We start from the raw sequence: 8,567 nt of genomic DNA, 5'->3' as shown, positions 1-8,567 counted from the left end.
AACATACTGAACATTAAAAACTAGGTTATATAGAAGGATTTAACATTCATATTAAAAAAAGAAAAACATTAAAGAAAAAGAAACAAACAAAAAGATGTCCTTCAGAAGAAATCCATGCCTACAAACAGCAATTTCCAAACCCTCTTCATCCAACCTGGTTTCCACTGGTCTGGCAAAATATAGACTGACACAGAGTGATCAATATTCTACCCATCAATTCAGATTTTTGTTTTTTTTGGTTTTTGGTTCGCTCATCGTCTTTAACAACTGGCCAATCGTTATCCTTCCTTAGGGAAATACCTTAGAATCTTAGAGCTGTGAGTCTTAGCAATGAGTGAGTCTTCCTCCTTCAGAAACCAAACAGAAGGTTTCTGTTAAACTTTGAAAACAAAACTTCAAACTGAAACTGAAATCTCTACATCGTTATTTATAATTATTGTTATTGTGATATTTAAAAATATTCTTGGGCACTTTGCCATTATTAGACATTTGTATATCTTACATAAAAATGAGAAATGACACAGAGCACATTTGAGAAGTCGTCCATGGAAACTGTTTGGAAAAGGGCAGGAAATACTTGGCAGGTGATTGGATGAACAGTCCGTCCATCACCATCTATCACCGTCTTACCTTGCGAGGCAGCTGCATAACTTGAAGACTGACAAGATGGATTCTCGAGTTATCTCTTGATGTCGTGATCTCATGAATCTTGCTGCCTCACGAGGTAAAGAGAGAGATGGAAAATGACAGAAGTTCCCTGCAACCCCTTATGCCACCAGGGCACACGTCATTGCGGTATTTGATAAGCTTACTTCTATGGTTCAGAACATGCAGACTAGTTCTCATCTAGTAGTTCTTGTTCAAATCAGCCACATCAGGTGTCCTCTGACTCCTTCAGTGACTGCATGTACTGTAACTTGTGGCACATGAAGATCATAACGGCCTGAAAGCAGCAAAAACATAAGAAGTTAAAAATGAATAGCCAAAGTCATATGTAAAGGTATTATTAGAATATACTCAGTTTACACACCATTTATGCAAAACAGAATGACAGTGAGTGAAGATCTGCATCACAAGAAGGTATTATGGATAACAAATTTAAAGAAAAACACTTGTATACCCTGTTCACAGATGCTGTACTTCCCATCCATAAGAGTCACTGACTGAGATTGTTGAATGTACTTATAGAAACCATTAATAATGGTTTGCCTGTTGGGTAGTATGTGCTGCTTCTGGATGGTACAGTCGCATTCTGCACAAAACCACTCCACAGGCATACATTCCTGGCAACAGATGACAGCTTTTTCTGAGTGGCAGTGACTACAACATCTATCTGTGGTGCTCTGTGCTGCCAGCAGACTGTCAAGATTTTTGCCGTCTTGACTGTTGCCAGCATTGCTGAACTTCCTCTGCCTTTTGCTCCAACTATGCAGCGGTGGCTGCTGGCCATCAGGATTGTCTTCCTTCTGTAAAAGCTCCTCCAGCCTTGAAGTAAATTCTTCAAAAAGAAAGGGAATCTTGTTATGGTGGCAGTAAGGCATATTAGTGCATTAGGACACATTAGGACACAGTTACTTGGCAAATCATTAACTTAAACAAAAGTGAGTAATACTTGAAATGTAAAAAAAATGTAAAAAACTACTTTAATCAGCATGCAGGTACGTGGTGGACACTGAGGTAATTGTTGAACTATTGTTAGATTTTTTCACATTGAAAGACTTAAGAAGCACTACCAGGCAGGATTAAAAATAGCTATTCAATGTTGTTTAAACAAAAAGGAAGATATTTTTAATGATTTGGTAACAGAGCTGGCCAAACTTGGTAGAACTTACATTACTTTGTTGAGTTAAATTCATTCTGTCTCTCTAAAACCTTTGTTAACATAATGTATTATAATTACAAGGTGGTACATATTAACAGTATAGCCCAACAATATTTTAACCCAGGTGTAATATAAAGATTGACATAAATTTATAAAAAAGGACAATGTCAGCAGATGATACTTTTTTCTTTCTTATATTCCCAGTTACCCTCTGGCCATCTAGGTCCCTTTTCCACCACTTGATCTGAGATTTGTGTTTGGAGAATAAACAAATGCATGATAAGCAAAAACGTCAAATTCCACAGTCAGTTAGCATAGGTTTAGAAAAATGAACACACTTACCTACAACCATTACTTGCTGAAAACCCCACAGCTGGTTTTAAATTAAACATGCATATGATTTTTATTTTTTAGAAGTCTCCTAAATTATGAATACATTCTTGGGTCTTGGCAGTTGTCACACAAGTACAGCAGCTGTCACCCAGATAACCGACCTGAGTCAAGCTCAACCTAGCAGACAGTAAAGCTAACGTTAGAGCCCTTTAAATTCACCGTAACACCCCACTGAAAACACAACCCATTAAAACAGTGGTGACCTGAATTAAATATCTGTTCACCACAAGCTTACAGCTGCTGTCATCCGCTAAGTGTAATGGTCACCATAAAAACAGACTCTATGAATAATCTATGAATAAAATGGGTCGGTTGCAGGCAGGTGTGTACTATCTTGTTAGCCTTGCCTGGTGTTTCAGCCAATATCAGAACAGTTTCAACGAAGTACACAACACTTTGTTGGCTAGACAGTCTGACCTGAGAAAAGCTAAAGTTAGCCAGAGACAGCTAGCTAAGCGTCCTTCTTTGGCTGACATAAAACTAAAAGCAAAATTCTTTTATATGCTGATGTCAGAGCTGCTGCTGTCATAAGTTAGCCCCAAAAATGTATCCTTTTATGAGACATGGAGACAGCTGTTACTGTTAACAAAGAGTGACCAACAATCCACCACTCACCCATGCTACATGGGTGTTTAAAACAAACAAACCCTCCATGCTAAAGCTAGCATGGCAGACTGGAGCTGCTTTTATGAGACAGAGGGATTAGAGTTCAGGTTAGCGTATATGACATGAACATGTGTGGCATTAAATAATAATGTCAGACAAAGTACCACAAAGTAAGTAGCTAGCAAAATGTGGAGCTAAAGTTTTTAAATTGACATTAGTGGTGTTTCAACTGTCCGTTAAAATGTAACGTTAGCTTGATAGTTTGGCTAGCTTTACTGCTTATGCATTCCCACTGTGTTGTTTGTCCACAATTACTGTAATTAACACCATACAAGTTAAAGTTCTTTATGCTCACTCAGATTTTAAAAGGATGGCTTTTATATTTTCAGAGTGAGTGAAGGAATTAGATGAGAAGAGACAGAATTGAGGAAAAATTGCAGCATGTGTTGGCGTTGAAAGACACCATCCAGTGTTGCAGTCTTTGGTCTTAAATTGATATTTTCATCTGCAACACACACTTGAGGTGTTTACACTGGCAGAACATATTTTGCTTCACTACCACAATACTGTAGTCACTGGCTGTATGCAAGTGACAGATGAATAACAGATTCTTAAACTATGAGACCTGCCAAGGACGGCAGTCTCACATATACATCCTTTGGTTTGCTGTTAGCTGCCGTATCTAATTGAATACAAAGGAGGAAGCGAGTGGGATTGCCAGTGATCATATTTGATTTTCTTTTGTTTTTCCAGCAGAAATTGGCATCTGATGTCTGTGAGGAGATTGTCAATGACAGTGACAGACCTCAGGTAGGGCCTGTATATAAAATACTACTTTATCTCTTAGAGATTGTAAGTTATTTGTTCTCAGTGTAGTATTCAGTGGGTCTTTGAGTATGCAGTATCCATCCCGAGTAGTCATGGTCTGTAGGGACTTCTCTTGTCTGTATGTCTCCTGTTAGGATAGAGTGACATAATGGTGACCATAGTTTTACCTGGATTAACATCCCTGGTTAGGTGTGAGTGGTTGAAAGGGGGTCAAGAAAGGACCCACCCACTTCCCCACAAACTGAACAAGTTCACAATATAGAATATTTTATCTCAATGTGTCATGAGATTTGAGTTGTGTCATGATTGGTTTTAATTTTTTCCTGTTTTCAGCAGAAATTGGCACCTGATGTCAGTGAGCAGATTGTTGTCAGTGAAGAGACCCCAGGTAGGATCCTGTTTTATAAAATACTACTTAATCTCTTAGGGATTGTAAGGTATTTGTTATCGGTGTAGTATTTAGTGGATCTATGGGTATGTATTATTATCCAGTGTTTGTTCCCTGGTTCTAAACAGTATGCTAGCCAACATTAAGCTGTGAGGGATTTATATTAACATTTTGACCTTAAGCCACCTTGGTTTTTTTATTCATACAGTACATAAATCTAATATTCACATTATGAATAGATTTTGATAATTTTGTACATTTTTGGAAAAGTTTTTAATCACAAGCATGACATTATCTTCTTAAATGAGGCACACTAGTTTTGTCATCATTTACAAATGCCATTAAATGAAATCTTTGCCTCCAGACGTTGTGAACTGATTTGGATGGACTGAAAAATATGCTTTGAGTAATGAGATACTGACACCCTCCTCTCTCTTTTCTTCACAGACAACAGAGGTAACTCCAAACATAAGTGGGGAGAGAGTGAGGTATATGCAGTTGAAAGACACATGATGCGTTTTATCCATACATGCAAGGTACCTCAAAAGACTGACTGCATTTGGTCTATCAACACTATGCACTGAAAGACTGAAACCAGACTGCTCTTTACATAACAGCAGTACTGCGAAGCTGGTTTTACAGGCTTTTTTTTTTTTTAACCAAAGCCCTTCCTACTATTTATATAGCCAAAGTTCCTGGTAGGAGTTTGGAGCACAACCTGCCATTAGCATGTTGTTTGCGAGCCTAAGAGATAGATGCTCTGAACATTCTCTAGTCAAGCATCCTCACTGACTCTGCTGACCAGATGAATTATTTTTAAAGCTAGCCAAGCTCCTTGGCAAATCTGTAATTTTAGAGATCATTCCATTTGATCTGTGGGGTGTTTGTACATGAATTCTGTTTCTAGAACAAGTTAACTGCAAACAAAAGTCTGTTTGGTGTGTTTATTTTCATGCAGATTTTCATTGTGGTGCTACCATGGCTGACATATTCAGTCTATTTCTTAATCTGCTTTAATACCCAGTGTTTCCTGTAGAAATTTGTAGAAATACAACTGTTGTGGGTGGGCACACCTGAGTGAGCATACCTACATAAGACATACAGGTACGGGAAGGATTAGCCAGTAGTTTAGCTATCATCCTTCTCTTTGTTACAGCCTTCAGAGAGTCAAGGCTCCTGAACCAAACCAGCCTTCTTAATCAGTTTTGCAGGGATGAACTGATTCCTGTAGTGTGATTGTTATTGATGATGTCTGATAGTGATATAATAGTGATAAGGGCACAAGATAACAGACAATAACCATAGGTCTCGTTTGAAAGACTAAATTCCAAGCTTGCAAGAATTTAAACTTAAAATTAAAAAAAAAAAATTAAATTAAATTATTAATTAACATTGCTCTTCGTTTGATAACGTTAAAAGTAAAGTTAGGCTTTGCTGACGGCTTCACGGCTCATTTTAAAAAAAGACGAGAGAGAGAGAGAGAGGTAGTGGTCGAGCGAGATAGAAAGTGGATGAGAGCGAGCAGTGGTAGCGAGAAAGCCGGTGAATTAGAGGACGTTGTTACGTTATTTTCTGATTGTTTCATGTCAGTTACAAATCAACACACCCACACCCTGCACCTCCACACAGCCCTGCGGAAGTGCTGCAATGCCTGATAATGGTGCCGCAGCTGCTAAATAGACATCATATGTGTATTATGGGAGTAAGATAAAAAGAAAATAGAATTACTGTAGATTAAAATGTTTTTTTCCATATATTTTCATATATGAAAAGACCCAAAATGAACACTGTAAGTGGACTATTGATAACTATAAGCAAATTATTTAAACAGCATTTGTATAGGAATGATTCTGTCCCAGGCTTTTTGATCCATATAAGCGGTTTCCACTGTATTTCAAACATGATTTCAGGCCACTTAGAGTTATTAAAGCTGTGACGTTCTGCTTTTGTATAATTATCCAGGCTATTGTTGTTTCTACTGTATTTCATGCAGTAGAAGTTCATGCAGTTTCATAGACTTGTAAAAATACAAGTGCCGGATGACACCTTTTGAAATGTGATTGTTTTAGCTGATATAATCTAAGGAACATTAACCAAAATATATTTTTATTTGTAAAAAAAAAAAAAAAGTTGTTAAATGAAATAACATAATAACAGGAACGATCAGCGTCTGTTGTTTCTTTTCACAGTTGTTGTTCAGTTATAACTGAATTCGTTAATTGATTAATTTACATTTTCTCTTGGCTGTTTTTTCAGAATAAACCACTGCACACACAAGGACAGCGTCTGTTTCTGCTCCATCGTTCAACAGTTTTTTCCTCTTGAGATTCTCCACCAGGGGCAGGATGGGAAATAATCTCTGAAGGAATCTAGTTGCAGTCTTGCAAATAGTGACCCTGCAAGATCCCCAGTCTTTGCAAAATCTTAGTCTGTGACTAAAAATTCAGTGACTTATGACACATTGTCTTTAGTTGTGAGAGGGTGTCAAACTTTAGTCTTTTAAAAGTCTTTTCAAAGTCTTCTAGTGTATGGTAGGCATTAGTGTCTGTCTATGAGAAATCATAAATGGACTTTTAGAAGGAGAAACTACATTTAACTGATAAAAATGTTTACTGTTACATACATTTGAATGCAGGACTTTTACTTAAATATAGTTGTTTCGCAACATGACACCTAACATCACAAACTGAACTGCCTGACAGGACGCTAATCTTCGCTTAGCTTTATGCTAACAACATATTAATACATTGGGAAATCCCATAGAAAAATGGCACAGCTAGCAGAGTTAGTGTTTCACTATTTAACTTGAAACAATCACTAGATGTGTACACTAAATGGTCTTTATGAACCCATAATAACTTTTAAGATGTAACAGGAGCATTTCCAAACAAACAATATGACAGGGGGGCCTTGAATTCTTCTACCACTTAGCATCTACAATTATCTAGTGCAGCCCACTGTTTTACCACCATGGCGGCACCGTCGTGATGCGGCAGTAAAGCAGACAAATGGAATGAACATCTGTAGTTATGTAAGAAGACAATATTTCCATTCTTGATGCCATTTATTAAGCACTGATTTGTCAATTGTCTGAGAACCAGGAACCAGGCTGGAACCAGGCTTTCCTTAATAAACACACACGAACATTTCATCTTAGTTAAAGATCTGGTAAAATGGCCTTTTTGACTTATTTTTATAAGTAGAGTCTATTTTAAACATTTGTGACATTTTATTCACCAAAAGTTTGGTGAAAGCAGCAAAGCTTTAAAGCAATTTCACAAAAGGTTTAGAGGGTTTTACTTTGCTTCACGTCGTGTCTGACAGCTCCTTCTATGATAGTTTATCTAAAATCACAGTAAAGTGCTGCACTTGGACACTTATTGCTGAAATGACCTGAGACTGGGCCGTTGTAAATGCAGCTGAGCCTGAGTGCTCTTTCTACATCACACTGCTTGGAATTTATTATTTTCTTTTTTTTTACAAATACACACATTCACAGGAGGATCTGCAAATTACATAACCAGTAAATGGGAACATCAGCTTTTTTCCCCCTCAATTCTCGTACTCCAGTTTCTTGCAGGTACTGATGATAGGTAATATCTCTGAAAAATGGCAGATGTAATACTTTTTGAGCAAATGACAGCGACAGATCCTCTAATTTCCATGTAGAGATCCATCAATAGTGATGAACAAGGTCTCTGGGAGGGTGAATACAGTCGGAATGATGTCTGGAGATTTGCTTTTGTATTAACTTTCCTCCCTGCTGCTGACGTTAGGTGTGTCTGTGTGTATATAAAAAGCAGGTAATGTGTGGTTGCATCAGACTATGTATGAGGCGATGATGTATAATTTTGTCATCAGTATTTTTTTCTGCAGAAATAGCACATTATGAAAGGTATTTACAAATAAGTATGTGGAAGATGGAGAGAGAATCTGTGATGTGAGAGTGTGTGTGTGTGCTTCTTTTTTGCATAAATAGATTCATGATATATTTTCTGACATAGAAAATGCACCTGATAGCACATTTTTGGACTCTGTGTGTGTGTGTGTGTGTGTGCGTGCGTGTGTGTATATATATGTATATATATATATTAGGGATGTGCAGAGAGCCCAGTATTTGTATTTGTATCTGTATTTGTTGAGGCAGCAAAATTATTTGTATTTGTATTCGAATAAAAGTGAAAAGAGGCTTAAAAATCCTGTTTTTGTTTTTATTACGCTTTTAATTTTAGAAAATTAAAGTGTTACAATAAGTGTTCATGAAGCGTGTGTCAGTAGTTCAGCTTTATCTCTGGGAAACACCCCCAACTCTGGGAGTGATGTCCAAATTAGGAAATGTGCGTCATGTAGCAGGTGGATGTGACTCCCCTCACTGAGACCTGCTGATAGACGTCACAGCGGAGCAGAGGAGAGACACTGAGATAGTGACTATAACTGACCTGCTGAAACAAATATTCATAAAAAACCCACTATTTGTGCTTTGCCGAATAACGTATTTGTATTCGAGCACACCCCTAATATACAGATATA

The 8,567-nt window shown here is 37.4% G+C and overlaps 2 long non-coding RNA genes across 3 annotated transcripts; one reads left to right on the top strand and one right to left on the bottom strand.

The window, feature by feature from the left end:
• Window positions 1-649: 649 nt before the first annotated feature.
• On the bottom strand, window positions 650-3,237 carry LOC137180868 (uncharacterized). The gene is made up of 3 exons (XR_010928069.1): window positions 2,165-3,237; window positions 1,121-1,498; window positions 650-943 (listed from the first exon to the last, which is right to left on the bottom strand). It is a non-coding gene; the product is annotated as an uncharacterized lncRNA (long non-coding RNA).
• A 205-nt stretch (window positions 3,238-3,442) lies between these two features.
• On the top strand, window positions 3,443-6,614 carry LOC137180867 (uncharacterized). 2 transcript variants are annotated; one of them, XR_010928068.1, is made up of 3 exons: window positions 3,443-3,631; window positions 3,986-4,037; window positions 4,485-6,614. It is a non-coding gene; the product is annotated as an uncharacterized lncRNA (long non-coding RNA). The 2 variants fall into 2 exon arrangements; XR_010928067.1 differs by having other exon boundaries at window positions 3,983-4,037.
• The last annotated feature ends 1,953 nt before the right edge of the window (window positions 6,615-8,567 follow it).

This window comes from Thunnus thynnus, chromosome 4 (genome assembly GCF_963924715.1).
Source record: "Thunnus thynnus chromosome 4, fThuThy2.1, whole genome shotgun sequence".
In the NCBI taxonomy this organism is placed as follows: Eukaryota; Metazoa; Chordata; class Actinopteri; order Scombriformes; family Scombridae; genus Thunnus; species Thunnus thynnus.
The sequence above is the reverse complement of the archived record's forward strand: the minus strand, read 5'-3'. Positions and strand labels throughout refer to the sequence as shown.